The sequence below is a fragment of the Phacochoerus africanus genome, chromosome 15 (assembly GCF_016906955.1).
Source record: "Phacochoerus africanus isolate WHEZ1 chromosome 15, ROS_Pafr_v1, whole genome shotgun sequence".
Classification (NCBI taxonomy): Eukaryota; Metazoa; Chordata; class Mammalia; order Artiodactyla; family Suidae; genus Phacochoerus; species Phacochoerus africanus.
This window is the reverse complement of record NC_062558.1, coordinates 52,620,211-52,638,545: the sequence shown is the minus strand read 5'-3', so window position 1 is coordinate 52,638,545 and position 18,335 is coordinate 52,620,211. Positions and strand designations below refer to the sequence as shown.

Here is an 18,335-nt window from a genome sequence, read left to right as displayed (position 1 = left end):
TCAAGTAGCTAGAATCTTTTTTTCTTCTAAGAAGCATCCTTCCCCAAAAGTGAATGGGCATTCGCATTCTCTGCGTGATAAGCTTTTTCTATGTATTTACAGAAAACCCATTACATTTTTGCCTCAGCTGTCATGTCATGAAATGAGGAAAAAAATTAACTCTACCTGCTTGTGGTCTAGGACAGAATCTGTCACTTCATGTTTTATGGTAAAATCACTTGAGAGAAAACTGCAGCATGAATCTGTGTGGTCCCTCCGCGGCAAGGGCGACCTCCTGATTTCTAGATGAAGCAGTGCCTCTCCATGGGTTAGTTGCAAACCAATTACCTTTTGTCCTATTCTTGTTCTCCAATTATAATTTTGTCAAATGGAGACAAAGGCTGCCATATCATGTGAAAAGCAAATGATTATGGGGTCTGTGCTGCCTATGGGGACATCTGGATTTCCATAGCTACTTGTTCAACTTTGAATTACTTTTTCCTTTGCAAAATCCCTAACATTTGTCTTCATTCTTGAAGCTGTAGGAACCCATTTCTTGTTAGAGGAGGCTAAGAGGGCACCCTGCCTTCCTGGGCACAGGGACACTGCTGCTGGGCCCATTGGGCAGGGCACAGTCGCATAACCCACAGTCTTGTGGCTTAAGTCTCCCAGAGAGTAGGTGCAACTGTGCTTCTATATTGATGTGATTTGGGGTCCACCTTCCTTGTACAAGTGGCCTGGGACTGAACCAGATTTAAATGACTTGGTCCGTCCCTTGAAAGTGAAGTTTTTTCCGTGTATTGAGCTTATTACTTTGACTCTGTCCTTGAGAATGAGATCTTTCTCATCAGGCTTCTTGACTGCTTGTGCAAAGACACCCAGGCCTTCTCCCATCACTAGGATGAATATGGCCGAGGCCAAGATGGGGCCCTACAACCCAGAGCTTGATGGAAATTGGGAACTAGCCTCTTTGAATGAAAGAGTCAAATGAGAGAAGTTTCTCAAATTCCTCCAGGCAGTGACTTCTCACAGTCTCTTCCGGAGTCACATTATCCTATGATTTACATCCCAGTGGAGACTGAAGAAAGACCCCTCGAAGAAGGGTGATCCTCTCAGACTCAGCATATTCAAGGGTTGGCATCTACCCCAGAATTTCTTGTTACCAACAGAGGAATTCTTATTCACTAACTAGGGAGAATTTTCTTTGAAATCCCAGAGAAGGAGAAGACCTTCCATGTGTGCAGTGCGTGACTGAATTAAAAGATGCTTTGGTGGAGTCCAGAGGCTCTAGCCTGTGATTACTTTTGGCATAAAACTGCCTCCTTACTAAGTCCTCCTGATACTTCTGCAGCTCAGTTCCCTTGGAAGGTGTCCAGATTAAAGCTACCTTCACACTACATTCCCGTGTCCTGAATAGTGAGATTATCGGGTCCACCCACCTGCTCCTGTACTTCCTTCCTGCTCAATTTAAATAAACAGGGAGCTGTTTTTCTTTTTGACTAAGTGCCAGTCTATACAACAGCAGCGGGAAGATTGCTTTCTATCTATATGCAAATGGGCTGAATTCTCTCCAATCCCTAGGAAAAGACCCTTTTAACCAAATGACTTATACTTCTGTTTCTTCATGTATAAAATTAGCGGTTCAGGGGTAAATAACCTGAGTTGCCTTCCAGCCATACAATTCCACATCACAAACACTGAGGAGGACAAGCTTTGTACATACTCAACAATTAGAGAATAAACACAGTGGTACATGTTAAATGCCTAGTAAATACCCAACTCCCTACCATGGCACTCAAGTTTCTTATCAATTGAATATCAAGTTATTCATGCTCCTTGTGCGCTAGAAATCTTGAAGCAATAAAAATTCCCAGTCACTCAACAATCCCCAAGGCATCCTGCCCCTGACTGCCAAGCTCATATGGTCCCCACTAACCTGAATGCCCCTTATCCTTCTACTTTTGGTAGCTCCCATCCAGTCTCTAAAGATCTGCTCAGGAGTTACCATTGTGGTTCAGTGGTTAACAAATCCAACTAGGAACCATGAGGTTGCAGGTTCGATCCCTGGCCTTGCTCAGTAGGTTAAGGATCCAGCATTGCCGTGAGCTGTGGTGTAGGTTGCAGACACGGCTCGGATCCCACGCTGCTGTGGCTCTGGCCTAGGCCGGTGGCTACAGCTCCGATTAGACCCCTGGCCTGGGAACCTCCATATGCCGTGGGAGCAGCCCTAGAAAAGGCAAAAAAAGACCAAAAAAATTAAAATTAAAATAAAATAAAGATCTGCTCAAACGTCACCCTCTCTGTGAGTCCACCCCCTGAACTCTCTACCTCTCAAGTGACTTCCTTTCTGTGTCTCCATGGCTCTTTGCTCAGACCCGTGGTACAACACTTGAAACATGATAGCAAAGCTTACTGTGTACATGGCTGTCAGCCCCAAATAGGCTGAGAGGTGTTCAGGTTTCATTACCTTTGTGCACCTGTGATATCTAGCACTAGGCCTGATATGGAGAAAGTTCGCACTGATGCTCGTTGAATACAGCTTGAATAAGATCCATTAGGAAAAGGTTCTTCAAATAAATCTGTTTAGGCCAAAGTGTAATATGTACACACGATGGTGTGTTTAAAGTCAATGCTATAGGAAAAGCAAATGAAGATATGGGCAGGCTTTGGTTCCTGGCAAATGAGTTGGCTTTCATTACTTGGAGATGTTAAGAGGACATATCTGGTGAAGATTGAGATGGCAGGGCTGGGGATCAAAAGAGAAGTACCCTTTTACCTTCAATTGCCATTTTGATTTAAGGTATTTCCCCTTTAACAATGTTTTGTCTAGCAATGATAAAATATAAATTACATGGCGCTCTCACTGGCCAACGTGAGACTCAGCAGATCTTTAATCTTTCTGGATTCCCCACACCAGTGCATTCTTAGACTTTTTGTTTGAAAATGAGCAGAGCTGGCTCTGCCTTTCTTTCCTTTTTTCTGTTTCCTTATTCCTTCCTTCAATGAAGACATAAAAGCATGACTGTCTTTTAGATTTCTGTGGTCATTCAGCAAGCAACTGTTCAGTTCCCATGTGTTCTCTGTCACACAAAACACAGGGGGAGAAATTGAAAGATCATTTGGGCCATGCTGTCCAAGAGATTATTCTTTTTACTCAGAAAAAAAAATATTTATGTAACAGTATTTCTTGATTTTCTTCTGTATGTGAAGGCGCCACATGAAAAAGAGATGAAGTCTGGGTTTCGACCTCAGAGTCCTTAGAATTTCAAACAGTGATTTTCACATTTTAGGTCATGAAATCAACTTAGTAGATCAGGGAGAGCATTTCTATTTATTTAGAAGAGGACAGAATAGAAAATATCAGAGCACCTCCCATGAAGTGAGGATACTGTCACATGAAATTTATTCTCGGTAAGGCGGGCCTGTGTGTGCACTGGGTCACCAGGTAGAAAAAAAATTTTTTTTTTCTGTAAGGCACAGTCAAAGAAGTTAGAAACCCACTGATTCAGAAGAATAATGAACATGTACATAAATCACTGCAATTCAGATTTTAAGAAACTGAAGATGAGAAGAGTGGGAGTGAGAGAGCTCAATGTCAAATTCATAAGCTTCAAGGATCCCAACTGCCAAAACTGAATCACATTTGTGCCACTTTATAACTTTCTTCCTGGGATGAGTGAATTCTGTATTAAAATGTTATCTCTAAGCATCCTAACATGCAGCATTGGGATTCGATGAACTGATTTTTTTAGTAAAGTATAGTTGATTAACAATGTTGTGCTGGAATTCCCATTGTGGCACAGCAGAAACAAATCTGACTAGTATCCGTGAGGATATGGTTCGATCCCTGGCCTTGCTCAGTGGGTTAAGGATTTGGCATTGCTGTGGCTGTGGTGTAGGTCGCAGATGCGGCTTGGATCTGTCATGGCTGTGGCTGTGGCATAGGCTGGCAGCTGCAGCTCGGATTCAACCCCTAGTCTGGGAACTTCCATATGATGCGAGTGTGGCCCTAAAAAGCAAATAATAATAATAATAATAATGTTGTGCCAATTTCTGCTGTACGGAAAAGTGACCCAGTCATACATAGATATACATTCTTTTTCTTATATTATCTTGCATCATGTTTTAGCCCAAGAAACTGGATATTGTTCCCTGTGCCGTACAGTAGGAGCTCATTGCTTATCCAGTCTAATGTAATAGTTTGCATTTACAAACCCCAAACTCCCGACCCATCCCACTCCCTCCTTTCTCCCCCTTGGCAACCACAAATCTGTATTCCATATCTGTGAGTCTGTTTCTGTTTTGAATTAGAAATGAGCTAATATTTTGAAGGTTTTGCTTCACTTGTTAGTATTTATAACAAGTAGAAGGAGACTGATGGTAAGATCACCTTTGTCTTTTCTGCCAGATGACTGTTTATCATCTTTATTATAACAATTATACATATCCACCATATTACATTGCAATATTTAGAAAAATGACCTATAATCTCATGTCCCAAAGATAATCACTTGAGTATTTTCCCTGAGGTCATTTTCTCTACATGTCATATGCAACACATTTTTATACAGATCACTTTCTTGAATGTCTCAATGTTTCTTAATAAAGCTCATGTATTCAGTCTTCTTATAGAAATAACCATATATCCCTGACACATCTTTTGCATCAACTGAAGGAAAACTTTAAAGATTTTCAAGATAATTGTTAGAGTTTTATTTTCAAATTAAATGTAACAAGTAGGAAGTTCCTGCTGAAGTGAGGCAGATTAAGGATCCAGCATTTCTTTGCAACGGTGAGTGTTTTATCCCCAGCCTGGCACAATGGGTTAAGGATCCAGCGTTGCTGCACCTGTGGCATAAATCACAGCTAAGCCTCATATTTGATCCCTGGCCCAGGAACTTCCATATGCCTCGAGTGTTGCAAAAAAAAAAGTAACAAATATGAATGGATGAATGGACTACCTATGTGCTAATCGCTAGGAACACAGGTATATAACATGTTCCTTGCCCTTAAAGGATTTATAATCTAGTAGGAGGTAAGAAAATGTTAAATCACCAGAAAACAAAGCAAAACAATGCAGTAAGTCTAATTTTTAAAAACTATCACATGCAGAGGAGAAAACGATCCAAGTTTTCTGGGAGGCATCACTGGGAGCTTTCTAGAGGAGGTGACATAGGTAGAGAGAGTGGTGTTGCCAGGCAGTTAGGGAACCTACCCAATAAATAGCCAATTCAAGAATCATTTCCAATGCTAGGGAGAAAGTTTGAAACTAGGTAAGAAGAACCAGCAGGATGGGGGGAATAAATGTCTCCTTTATCTCACATGTGGACTCATGGAGCCCTACCTATGGCCCCAGAGACCCAGTCATTTTCTCTGTGAAAATTGTATCAGAATACCCAGGAAATAATACCATGCATAGCCTATAAATCAATGCATTCATACACAATAATATGGTCAGTGCAGGAGTTCCCGTCATGGTGCAGTGGAAACAAATCCGACTAGGAACCATGAGGTTGCAGGTTCGATCCCTGGCCTTGCTCAGTGGGTTAAGGATCCGGCGTTGCTGTGAGCTGTGGTGTAGGTCATAGACACGGCTCAGATCTGGCGTTGCTGTGGCTGTGGCATAGGCTGGCATCAACACCTCCGATTAGACCCCTAGCCGGGGAGCCTCCATATGCCACAGGTGCGGCCCTAAAAAGGACAAAAGGAAAAAATATATATATGTATATATGGTCAGTGCAGAAAGAATGTATTCAGGTTGCCTTCTTTTGAGTTGTGGAGGTACATTAGTAGAGAAGAAGGAATTCAGTGCCATGTGTTCTCAGGCATGGATGCCATGTCATGGATGGACCTGGCCATTAGATTCCAGCCAATCACCTGGTGTCACCTCTTGTCTCAAACACATAGTATGTTGGCTTCGTCTTGAGGAAGCTCAGGTGACCAGTTCCCCAACAGCAAATCCATGAGTGAGAAATAGGAAGTCTTAATAAAATGTCAGGATATGCAGGTTATTTTAGTCCTATCCCTCTCAGCTATTTCAAAACCAAAATCTTATCCTCAAACCAAGAAAGGGTGTAGCTTGAAAGGAAGTGTGCTTTTCTCCATTCTGTTGCCCAGCCAAGCATATGAGCCTGGCACAGTGTTTGCTGATTGAAGCCATATCAGATCTTTCCCTCTCTCTTTTTTTAAACATGCAGAGTATAAATATATTCCAATTGATAAAAATGTAAGAAACCCTGTGATTATGTTATTCCTCTTCCAGTATTTTTCTTGCCGGGGGAACTGCAATAGGAGCCAGTCTGTCCTCACCACACTGCTTTGCTGGCAGTGCAGATCTAGATTCATTCCTACCACCTCAGACACAAACCTCAGAGCTCCTTTTCACCTGAGGGTGGACCCTGTTAGGATTCCCGGAACACTGCGATGTGTACAGAAATCAGTAGCAAAAGGAAAGTTCTTAAAGTGTACGATGGATGGAGGGGTAGGGAATCTTTTTGAGCACATAGTCAGCATCATTTCCTGCTGTCAGAGATGCATAATAAGTTGGGATGCAAGGAGAAGAAAGGGAACACTTTTGCCCTGTGCTTCATGGATCACCCATTGCCATGCTAGCTAAACCATGAAATGAGAATCTGTCACGCCTTGTGGTGAACAAAGCAGTGAGAGCACATCTTGCTTTTCTTTCATTTTCGCACTTACCCTTTGAAGAATCTGTTTAGAGCCAATAAAATGATACATTTGACACATCCTTAATGATAGCTCAAGAGGGCCAAAAAATACCCCGGGGTCTAGAATTGCAAAGCTAAAACGGATCTGTGGAGGTCATCCAGCCCAGCCTCTTGTCTCCAGATCTCCCTGCACCTGACATCGCCAATTAGTTGTGAGCCAGGAGGGACCCTGAAGAGGGGTCGGTACAGGTACAGGTGCTCACTCTTTCCCTCTCTTTGCCCTGCACTCCTTAGAAAGCGCAAACCCTGACTGACATTTGCAGCCAATTAATTCCAGAGACCTAATGGCTCCACTATGTTATGTAAGTTTTAGATTAGACTTTAAGAACACTGCTGTGAAGCACAGCAGTAAAAACTGTGTGATTGTAGTGAATTTGAGTTCCTGCAAAATATTTTTGCACTTAGGCACTTAACTGTACAATTACATAAATACTAGATATTTCTCCTTCAGAATTTTATCAGTTGCTGACTTGTTTATCTCCAGTCCCCAAATCTCCTAAAGATGGTTACAGTTGGGGTATCCTTTTGATATTCTTTTATCTGTATCCACTGAATGCAGTCTCTCCCTCTCTCTCATTCATTCATTCAGTCTTCATTTCCTGAATCTCTGTTAAGTGGCACATTGGCCCACACTGTGTAGGTTCTACCCTTGAGTTTACAGTATCATCAGGAAGATAACGGTGTATGTAGAAAACAATACCAAAGGTAGAAATAGTGAAATGACAGAATTCTGTGGAATTTGAAGGAACAGAGAATGGCAGACTCAAAGAAAGATTGTAAAGGAAGTGACATTGGATTGAGTCCTAAAGACCAGGACATGAAAAAGTGGGAGAGAGCATGCAAAGTGGTAGATAAAGAGTGAGGGAGGAAATTTCAGGAAATATTCAGTGCATGAGAAGCAGTTTGTTTTGACTAAAGAATGAGATGTGTTCATGGAAGTTCTGAGCATCGGGTTGGAAGGGTAGCTTAGAGTCAGACAATCGTAGGCAGCAGAGCTTCCACTTGATTCTAGATTGTGGAAGATGTTTGGGTAGAAGGAAGACATTTGATCAGAAACAGATGTTTGTGGTTAAAGATGCCAAGCTACACAAACACCATCTGCTTTCATGCAGTTTGGGATAACACCACAACATATAAGGGATCATGTTGGCTATCACTGGTATAGAACACATGATAGACACACTCCTTTTTTCATTGCACCTCTTAACATTTATAAATTCTTTAAAATTGACACACCCGTTTTGTATGTAACTGATCTCACAGGTTCCTTACCATGACCCTGTGAATTTTGATCCCGTTGTATAGGTGAAGAGAAGCACATTCAGGGAGGTTGGTTAAGTGACTTGTAAGCAAGTCACATAGCTAGTTGGTAACAAAGTGTATACTGGAATCTTCTCCGTCCAGATCCAGGGAATTTCCTATTGTATGACAGGGTCCCCAGAATATAGTTCTTATTGTATCATTAACCATGAGCCCTATAAAATCCACTGGGTCCTTTTACACATAAAACATTGCAATAAGTAAAGAAGAGAGTTCCTAATGCAGAAATTTGAAAAGATCTTCTGGGAAACTGACATTTCAGAAAATGCAGTTGGGTATTTTTTATATATCAGAGAAGAATCAGGAAAATCTAAATTAGATCAAGGAAGATGCCAAGCAAAGCATCATGTCACCTAGAAAAGTAAAGCTTGGATGGGGACCTATTTTCTAAGAGGAGGAGTAAAAAGGAAGGAGCATTATATTCATCCTTGAAAATATAGGACACACAATAAATACCCCTTCCCTCTGATGACCTCTGATCACCCTTCAGAGCATTTTCAAAACACTCGATTCTCCAAATAACCCTGTAAGAAAGGCATGGCAGCTATTATTAAGCCCCTTTTGATACATAAGACTATCAAGGCTAATTAACTTGCCCCAAATCATGCTAGTAAATAATTGTGCTGGGACCAGTAGATTGTGTGGCTCTTAATTCAGAGCCACTTTCACTGCCTTTAGATCTGACTCATAATTGAAGATATTTTTGAGATGATTAAACCATAAAGTGTTACAGACTGTACATTCAGTTTGGGAAGTAGAATTCATTCCAGTGGGTCTGCATGCTGATCAACCATATCTTTTAGATGTTTCTGGGGCGCTTCCTTTGTTTGGCCTTTGGGAAGTGCTGTCCAAGTTAGAATGGATGCTTGGGCACAGCATTACCCTTAATATTCCTAACAGTTTCAGTGCTTTAAATCACTTGGGGCCAGTAATGACAACCTCCTGAGGGTCCAGTTATTTGTATCTATCATTCAAACAGCAAGGGTGAAGTGTCTTACAAAGGGACCAGCTAGTGCCATAAATGCTTTGAGGGAATTGATATTAAATTTAGTGGGGAGGACATGAGTAGGCTTTCTGCATAGCGCAGTCTGGAAGCAAAAAGAGAAAAGGAGCTGGAGGAGAAGTAAAAAGAGAGGAAAGGAGGTAGACACAGGCTCTTGTTGCCGCTCACGAGGGAGAAGGTCATTTCTGGTTCAGAACACAATCCAGCCTCAGCCTCAATTTTTAAGTCATGAATTAAATTGTTAAAAAATTTATTTATTTTTAATTTTGACAGTAATGCAGGATACATTCTTAGTCTAAAAGCTTCAAATGGGGAGTTTTCTGGTGGTCTAGTGGCTAGGATTTGCGCTTTCATCACCAAGGCCCAGGTTCAATCCCTGTTCTGGGAACTGAAATCCCACACCAAGCTGCTACACACTGCAGAAAAAAAAAAGAAAGAAAGAAAAGAAAGAAAGAAAGAGAGAAAAGAAAAGAAGGAAGGAAAGGAAAGGAAAGAAAAAAGAGAGAAACCTCAAACAAGAAAGATGGAACTAATATCTCCCTTGATCAGCACACAATCTCACTCTCCTCCCCAGATGTAATCACTCTCTTCAGTTTTGGGTATATCTGTCCAGTTGTCTGTAGACTTACCTTTATATGTGTATTCAGAAATACATAGGTTTTGTCCATTGTAGTCTTTTTTTTTCCTTTTTTGCATCCCATTAAAGATATTAAGAAGTCAATTACCTTAGGACACTGTGTAAATTAAAGAATCCCTCCCATTAACCTGTCTCTATGGCCCATAACTCATTCCAGAGCCCATCACTGGCCAGCAGCCCTTGGACCCTTGGCAGAGTATTGCCTTCCTATTCTTAATCCTGGCCAAAGAAACAAGCTGGCCTGCAATTCCACTAAACTCTGAATAAACTTGTATTTAGAAGAAAGTAACAGGTAACATATAAAAGAATATTCTGTAAAGAAGCAAATAACAATATCAAAATGTGGGCTTCTGGCCTGAAAAAAAAAGACTTAAGCAGCAGAAGTGGCAGAATCTAATCTATGGCAGAAAGTTAGATTTTTCATTGTAACTGACCAAGTACAGACTGTTATTCTGGGATAAAAAGAAAATGTTTTAAAGATCTGATTTTAGCAGTTCCCGCTGTGGCACAATGGGATTGGTTGCATCCCTGGAATGCTGGGATGCAGGTTTGATCCCCGCCCCAGCATAGGAGGTTAAGGATCCGGCATTGCCACAGCTGTGGCATAGGTTACAAATGCATCTAGGATCTGATCCCTGGCCCAGAAACTCCAAATGCCACTGAGCAGTCAAAAAAGAAAAAAAAAAAATCTGATTTTAAAAGCCACGCCAAACAAAATCTTTCAGAGAAAGAAGTCTCATCTCTGCATTTGTATGTTCCTCCAATAATTCAGCTATCATCAGAATAAGCGAAAGAGTTACCATGGTGTTTTCTCTTCAAAACTTGCAGGATTATTTCAATTTGTAGTGTGCTCAGAAACAGAGCACAGTCACTGTTTATTCCATTTCTTTGTGATTAATATTCATTGCTGTCACTCTAGCATATGAAGTGATTGTCCCTTGAATCATGGTGCATGTGTGGGCAGCAGCAGACACTGAGCAAGCATTGTAATTTTAGTCCATTTACAAAGGCCTAGCTACCAGAACAGATTTCTCAGGGGTTAACCACCTACATTGTACTTCAAAACACCCTGCCTTTCTATCTGCTGTTAAATTGACCCGAGGCATCTTCTTCAGTAATGAGCAAAGATTAAGTGAGAACAGGTAGTATTGCCTTTCACTGATCCTTAAAGATTGAGAAATGACTTTGGATATGATAAAGCTCTGTACAGTTAACTCTGAATTTTCTGGTGGAATGAACCTTTTCTTTCTTTTTTTTTTTTTTTTAGGGCTGAACACCATGGCATATGGAAGTTCCCAGGCTAGGGATCAAATCAGAGCTATAGCCGCCAGCCTATGCCACAGTCATAGCAACACAGATCCAAGCCACGTCTGCAACCTACACCACAGCTCATGGCAAATCCGGATCCTTAACCCACTGAGTGAGGCCAGGGATTGAACCTGCGTCCTCATTGATCCTAGTCAGATTCATTTCTACTGAACCACACACGATGGGAACTCCCAAGCTCTTCTTGAATGATACCAGTGTAGCATGTGGTAAGTATTGGCCCTTGGGGGACAAATTGCTAGTCCTTTTGATATGAGCCTTGAGCTAGTATGCTCTAGAGACAAATTTAGAAGAAACGTGAGATTTGGTGGGGGCATGTCTGAAATGCAATGATGTTGCACTTTGGCAAAACAGAATTATGTTCATTTCTGATGATCTGTTGGGATTCACTACAGGATTTTATTGTGTGCAGATTTGAAAAATTCCAGATGTCTCTAAGGGGGAAAATAAAGAGTAAAACTCTATTATTTGTGAAATTGTTATTTTTCATTAGGTCCACAGAGCCTAAATTTTTTCTACCACAAAGAGAAGTTCCATGTGATTAGAAACCTGAAATGCTGTGGGACTTGGTATCCTGAATCCATTGGCAATTAAAGTAGAAACTGAATCCCAAGAGGCAGATAGCCGAGGCCCCAGAGGTGAGTAAACTTGTCTCATTTTCCAATTGGAGACCTGAGTGTATAACTCTTGAATAATACCTTCGAGGTATTAGCATAACTGGCCTCTTACTTTTGTCTCCAATGGGAAGATGACCCCAAAGGATAACCTCAAAAGCCCCAGAAAGTTGTCTCCATTTCCAGTGGCTGAAAACTGGAAGTAGATAGGGTAGGATAAGGAAATGACTTGAAGAGAAATTGTACAAAATAGAACTATAGAACAGTAACACTTTGCATCTGGAAGAAAACTTGAAGTTTGTTTATTCCAGAAGAGTCTCAACTGTTGGGGGTGGGGTGAAGATACCTAGTATTGTTACCGAAACTCAGATCTGGTTGCTCACTACTCAAAAGCCAATACTCTGGAGACAAGATTGGTGGAAAGGAAAGTTTGCTTTACTCCAGAGGCCAGTAGCTGGGGGAGAAGGCTGACTCGTGTCCAAAGGCCAATTTCCCCTGGCAATCACCAGAAACATCACAGACAGCTCTGACAGTCACCTTGAAATCAGTCATGCAGTGGTCTGATCATTATTGCCTTGACTGTTTTAAGTACAGGTCATCTTTAATTCCAGGGCAGGTTTGTTCTCCTCTCCTGAGGCCAGCTCGCAGAATTGTGGCAGCTTGTGTCTGGCTACATTCTGGTCATCACGTAGGTAGCTACTTCTTCCTGGTGGGGGTTTCAGTCTCTACATGACAGCTCACAGGATATGACTCAGAATAAGATCTATAGCCCTTGAGGAGCTAAAGGTCCTTGACTTTATTTAATGCCCAAACTATTATTTGGTCTTATTTAACTATTTTTCCTTTGTTTCTGTATTTTCTCATTTATTTGATTAAATTTATTCTTTGACTAAAGTTTTTCTACAGATAAAAAGCAGGCAGAGGACAGGGCAGGTTCTGTCCTGGGAAGGACCCATAGGGTCCAGCTCCATTTGAGTATATCAAAATCTTGGACATGTATGATGGTTTGAAAATCTCCAGGTGATGCTAAAATGGGCTGCCTCTCATTTTGCTAATGAGGTTCAGAGATGTTAAAAATTTTATTTAAGGTTAGACAGTTTTTAACAAAGCTAGAATTTGAATCCATGTTGTCCATCTCTAAGCCCTATAGTTATTACATATCATGGATTTATAACATTTTACCTTTAAATCTCATTTTCTTCTTCATTATTGATGATGGGTGGGGTGAGCTAGAAGGAGAAAAGAAGAGAAAAACAAGGAGGGGGAAAGGATGGAAGGGAAGGAATGATAAACTCATCAGAAGAGTACAGAGCTACATAAGGCATCTTTTTAGCCCAGATTTTTAATCACTTTGCGATATCAGGAATCCAATGTCTTCCTAAGATCCCAGTACACACACTACACACACACACACACACACACACACACACACACACACTTTAAACATAAAGTATAGCTGCAGATTTGAAAAATGTTAGAACACTATCATCATATCTCAAGAACTCTTGGGTTTCCATGCTCGTGGCAGGATTCAGATCTTCATCATCCCTCACCCAGACGACCTCATCAGACCCCTAGACAGTCTTCCTACCTCTAGACCCTCCATTGCTCTGACTATCCTTTGAGTCACATTGATCATCTCATTCCTTTCTCCCATAAATTTCACTAGACATGATTCCACCACTTGGTGAGTAGGGACAAAACCTCTCATGTGCCTTTTGTTGCTTTTTAGTCCTTTTTACTACTTACTTTCCGAGTAGTATAAATTTTAACCCCAAAGAAGGATCTGATGGGACTCGATGATGTTACTCGTATTAATCCTTCTCCCCATAAACTCATCAACATCGTACTCTTTACCTCCAGTTACCAAAGTTTTGCCCCTCCTTCAAAATGTAGCACCACTGTGGAATGTGCTTTTCACCTCCTTTAATCATTCTATAATAGTGCCTTTGTAGCTCCCAGGGACCCATGCTGATTTATGTTATTTATGGATATTTCTCACCTACTCTGTAAGAAACTCTGTTGGATTCTCTCTCTCTCTTTTTTTTTTTTTGGCATTTCTTTGAGGCCTTATAATTTGCTTTGATATAGCAGATTAGCTGGAGGCACAATTGATTCAGCAGTGGCTATCCATAGGCAGAGAAAGAAATCCAACAGATTTAGTTAACAGTAAAAGAGAAAAAGTATCCCATATGAAAATTTATATTAACCCAGTACCTTTAGCATTTTCACATGTTGCCAGTAGCTGGGGGAGAAGGCTGACTCGTGTCCAAAGGCCAATTTCCCCTGGCAATCACCAGAAACATCACAGACAGCTCTGACAGTCACCTTGAAATCAGTCATGCAGTGGTCCTAACTCCAAAAGGAGGTGGGGGGGGGAGGCAGGTGTTGGGGGAAGAAACTTATCAATTTTTTAGAACAAAGACCTAAGGTGCTAGTTTTAGCTTCCCTTTCAACCAATCATGGGCAGGTAATTTATATCTAGTGGAGATTATTTACCAACTTTTTTTCTGAAATTATATATATATTTTTTTTTCTCTGAGGCTTGGGGAGGGCAAAGAGTGAAGTTCTACACTTAGATACAAAAGCCAGAGTGTAGGAGATTTGATCTATCAGTGAGCTCAGTCTGAGTCATTAATATCAGGCACCTATTATTTTTTATGACTTATGTGATGCCAGACTATAGGAAAAGAAAGGCAGTCAGTATCAAGCATAAAGGATAGTAAATCCCCTCTCCAAATGGATCCAACCACACCTGTTCACTATGAGGTCGCATTTACGATGAAACATGATTGCTTAGGCTCTGAGAAGTAGCACTGAGGTCAGTGATTGACACTTCAACTCAAATTCAGGAAGAATTTCCTGGGAGTTAGAATCATGTACTGAGGAAATGGGTGGCTCTTGCTATTTTTTGCTGTTAAGGTTAGAACAGACTGATTTGATAGTCCATTCAATCCTTTCCACTAGTAGATTCTATTATCTTGTCCACTTTACCAATAAGAATATTTAGATACGAAGAGACTAAGTAATGTATCCTAGGTTACTTGGTGAGTAAGTGGCAGAGCAGGTAGTCACCCCCATGCATTTGACCTTAAAGCCCAGGTTCTCAACCAAGATACTTACTGATACCCATTTTGGTAATTGAAAGTAGAGAAGGGGGAGAGGTGGGGAGAAGGTGGCCAGAGAAAGTTGTGGATGGAATACAATGCAACAAAGGGAAGGGCCTTATAGAAGATATCTTTAAAATTTTTTCCAGCCTCCAGATTCAGGGAGGATTTAATCTGCCTCTAAAGGATAGAGATTTAATCTGCCAAAGGAGTTTTAATCTGCCTCCTTTTAAATGTAAAAGATCACAGATGGGCTAAATGCATTATATCAGCAGAAAAGAGCTTATAGCCAGTCCACAGTGAGTTTTCCCTTAAACTCCACTTAGTCACAATATAAAGAAGCTGCATAATGCCTATGAAAGAGCCACTTAACAAGGAGATACTAGGAAACTCCAGGAGGTGATGAGTGAGGGAAAGAGATGGGATAAACAAGAGGTAACAGACTGGCAGCCCCTGGGCCAAATCAGAAATTAGACCCATAGTTTTTTGGGGTTTTTTTGTTTGTTTGTTTGTTTGTTTTTTAATTTTCAGTTGCTTTTTACTCTGTTATGTCTTTTTTGTGTGTTTGGTTTTACTTCTCAAATAATTAGTTGCCAATATTTTAAATCCAGGATGTTACATACATGCTTTTCTTGAAAAGTCAAATCTAGTTCTGCTGACCCTGAACCCTTGTTTCCAAAAGGTTCCTACTCTGTCGTACAGTCTGACACCTTGTCTGCATCACTCAGTATGCTATTGGCTCAGCTCTTGTAGTCCTTGGAGTATGGACCCACCATTTGCTCCTACTTTAAGAATACTTTTTAAATTGCTGGAGTTCACTGAGTGAATAAGGCATATTTTCCTTCTGAAACAATTTTGCATAAAGAGGCATTAAAGAAACAACTTTCGTTAAATCTAAAGAACATGGGCGTTCCCATCTTGGAGCAGCAGAAACGAATCCAACTAGGAGCCATGAGGTTGCAGGTTTGATCCCTGGCCTCGCTCATTGGGTTAAGGATCTGGCATTGCCGTGAGCTGTGGTGTGGGCCGCAGACCTTACTCGGATCTAGTGTGGCTGTGGCTGTGGTGTAGGCCAGCAGCTGTAGCTCTGATTGGACTCCTAGCCTGGGAACCTCCATATGCCATGGGTTCAGCCCTAAAAAGCAAAAAAAAAAAAAAAAAAAAAGAAATCTAAAGAAGACTAGGGAGTTCCCTGGTAATCTAGTGATTAGGACTCTGTGCTTTTGCCATTATGGCCCAGGTTCGATCCCTGGTCTGGGAACTGAGATCCCACATCAAGCCACTGCATACCATGGCTAAAAGAAAGAAAGAACAGCAACAACAAAACAGTTAAAAGCTTAGGCCTTGTGCTTCAAATCATAGCTTCTGACCTCTTTTACAGATCCATGCTAAATATACGTCGAGTGGACATTTATAGATGAGTGTAAACTTATAGTGTCAGATGCATCCTTGCTTACTCTTGTTAACCTTCCTTTTTTTTTTTCTTTTCCAAAGAAGGATCACACTTAACCATTGCCTTTATGAAAACAGATTTTTTATTTATATTGATTTTACAAAATAAAGGTTTAGTAGAAAGTAATTTGTCAACAGAGGAATAATTGGGAACATTTTGTAAATGCATACTAATAAAATTTTAACTGCTGATAGAGAAAATGTATCTTAGCACACTTATCTCAGGTTCGGTAATTTTAAAGTTTTTTTTAAAGCTATGATTTAATAGACGTTTTCTGGGACAGGGCTCCTGCCGATATAATAAATCAGTGCTCTGTATCCTTGTAAATTTTCTTTCTGACGTAGACCCCAGTGCCAATGTCATTTTTAAAGTAAATTTCAGGAAATACTTTCTCTTAAAAGGCCTATAACAAAAATTATATTCTTGGGACTACTGTAGTTATTGGCTATTTGAGACTTGAACACTTATCTAGACATAAAGGGCAAATTATTACTCCTAGTAGATATCTAGGGATTTTTTTGGTTGTAAACCCAGAAAAATCCAACAGACTTTAATAAATTCAGCCAAACTAATTGCCTCCATTTCACACACAGAAAGGACTCTCAGTCTAATGCACCAATGGATAGCACAATGAAAAATACTCCAGCAGTGCCAGCTTGGCCAAGACCTACAACAAAAGTGAGACAGGTCTCCCCAAGCAGCACATTAGCAAAAGACTGAGCGATAAGGACAATTCATGACAGATGCTGCTTTAGAGGAGCAGCAACATAGATCATCAGCATTTCCCAAAATGCCTTGTGTGGAAGGGATACTAATAACCCAGGCTGTTTATTAATAGGTATTATTCCAACAATTAAAAAATCTGTGGCCATATAAGTTTGGGAAACAGTTAATAAAGTCAAACATTTTCTTTTATTACAGGATTCTCTGAGTTTTTATAGTTATTGTGTTAATATGCTTGGTGAATTTCCAGGAAAGATATGTGGCATATAGTAGTTCTTAAATTCAGTTCAGATGGAACATCTCTTTGGATGAATACTCTATATACAAATCATTGTACATTGATTAGGAATAAGTCTTGCTGCAGGAGACCGGATACTAAGTCAGTAATAGTGACTAGTTTCCCTTACATGTAAAAGAAGTTTAGGAGCCAGGCCAGGACTGACACAGCTCCATGTTTACAGAGTACTCAGAATCACTCCAGTGTTCTGTTGCGTCTACATTATTATGGCCAAAGATGGCTGCTGTAGCTCCACCCATCACATCTGTATTTCAAAAGTAAGATGAAAGTGAGGGTGATATGCCATCTGTCTTTGAAGGAGACTTTCTAGAAATGCAGCCAACACTTCCTTTTATTTCTCAATGGCCAAGACTTAGTCCTGTTGCCAAGGAAATTGGAAATGGAGTCTTTCAGATAAGTGGTTATATGCATGACTGAAAGTAGAGAATCTGTTTACTTCAGAGAAAAAAAGGCTTTTAGAATCTATGCCATACCTTAGAAATCACTAAAATAGATAAAATAATGTATAGCATAGATATTTATATTTGATTAGGTACATTTAAGTATTATTTACAAAGGTTTTAATTTTTTACTAGTATTTACAATGGTTTTAATTTTTTCTTGAACCCATAACTGAAAAGAAATAAAGAAAAAAATAGAGGAGTTCCCAGAGTGGCTCAGAGGGTTAAGAACCTGACTAGTATCAGTGAGGATGTGAGTTCAATCCCTGGCCTGACTCAATGGGTTAAGGATCTGGTGTTGTCATAGGTCACAGACTCATCTCAGATCTGGCTTTGCTGTGGCTGTCATGTAGGCCAGCAGTTTCAGCTCTGATTCGACCCCCAGCGTGGGAACTTCCTTATGCCATGGATATGGCCCTAAAAAGGCAAAAAAAAAGAAAAGTAAGTTGGAACTACATGGGAAAAATAAGTAAATGAAACATAACTGCAAATTCATGGTAGTGAGAAGCTGATCTCATTATTTGAAATATATAGGAGAATAACCACCATTTAACACAATCTTCTCTCTCATATTAAAATAATATCTTTTTGTTAATACTTTTATCCATAAATTTGCCTAATCATGATAGATATATCCATCCATCCATGGCAAGGGAGACATTGTCTAAATTCAGAAAATTTTCATACCATCCAATAGTAAAATTAGC

At 40.3% G+C, this 18,335-nt stretch overlaps 1 protein-coding gene across 4 annotated transcripts in view; it reads left to right on the top strand.

Moving 5' to 3' along the window:
* Positions 1 to 18,335, top strand: part of CHRM3 (cholinergic receptor muscarinic 3) — a 543,147-nt gene that overhangs the window by 445,230 nt on the left and 79,582 nt on the right. Inside the window, exon 1 of one of the 4 annotated variants that reach the window (XM_047762516.1) lies at positions 11,481 to 11,631. The exons of the other annotated variants lie outside the window; for them this stretch is intronic. The gene's annotated coding sequence lies outside the window, so the exon portion shown is untranslated. Of the gene's footprint in view, positions 1 to 11,480; positions 11,632 to 18,335 lie in introns of those variants that run through there. 4 annotated transcript variants of the gene reach the window in all.